This window comes from Schistocerca serialis, chromosome 5 (genome assembly GCF_023864345.2).
Source record: "Schistocerca serialis cubense isolate TAMUIC-IGC-003099 chromosome 5, iqSchSeri2.2, whole genome shotgun sequence".
In the NCBI taxonomy this organism is placed as follows: domain Eukaryota; kingdom Metazoa; phylum Arthropoda; class Insecta; order Orthoptera; family Acrididae; genus Schistocerca; species Schistocerca serialis.
The window spans coordinates 236,921,633-236,922,638 of record NC_064642.1 but is presented as its reverse complement, the minus strand read 5'-3'; positions in this window follow the sequence as shown (position 1 = coordinate 236,922,638).

The window sequence follows — 1,006 nt, the reverse complement described above, 5'->3', positions numbered from 1 at the left end:
TCCCCCCTTACTTTCAATCATGCTTCCCAGGTACTTGAAGTTCTCTACCACTTGTAGTTTTTCCCCTCCACAAGTTATATCCACATTTGGCCTATTCTTCTTCCTTGTTGTGACAATTATTTCACTTTTCTTTGCAGAGAAATGCATTCCTTATTGTGTTGCCGTTGCCTCCCATACATCTAACTGCTCTTGCACCTCCTTCTCGCAATTTCCCCATATCATCAGGTCATCGGCAAAAAGCACTGCTTTCATTTTATGATCTCCAATTGCATCTGATACTTGCTGTAGGATTTCATCCATAACAATAATAAACAATAAAGGCGAAAGTGCACTTCCCTGTCGCAGCCCATTTTCCAGCTTGAACCATGCAGTACGTTCCCTCCCCACTTTCACACAACTCTCACTTCCCTCATACATTTTTCTGACTTTTCGTGTTATCTCTTCATCTATCCCTTTTGCGTTCAGCACATCCCAGAGCTTGTCCCTATAGATACTGTCATACACCTTCTCAATATCTAAAAAGGCAATGATTAAGTCCTTCCCGTACTCATAGTGCCTTTCCTGCAGTTGCCTTACCGCAAATATGAGGTCTGTTGTTGATCTTCCCGGTCTGAAACCATACTGCTCCTCTTGCAGTCTTCTTTCAATATTGCTTCTTATTCTCGTCTCCAGGATCTTTTCATAGATTTTTCCACAGTGGCATAGCAGGGTGATTCCTCTGTAGTTCTCACATCTCCTTTTATCCCCTTTCTTGAAGATTGGGACTATAATTCCTTTCTTCCAATCCTCAGGAATTCTGTTCTCCTTCCACATCACCCTCAGCACTCTGTATAGCCACTGGGTTCCTACTTCTCCTGCTGCTCGTATCATATCCACTGTTACTTCGTCCCAACCTGGTGCCTTGCCCCCTTTCATCCTCTTTATGGCTTCTTCCACTTCATTCCAAGTTAGATCATCAATTTCCCCACTATTATAATCGTCTGCTGCCTTAGGCTCTCCATCGCTG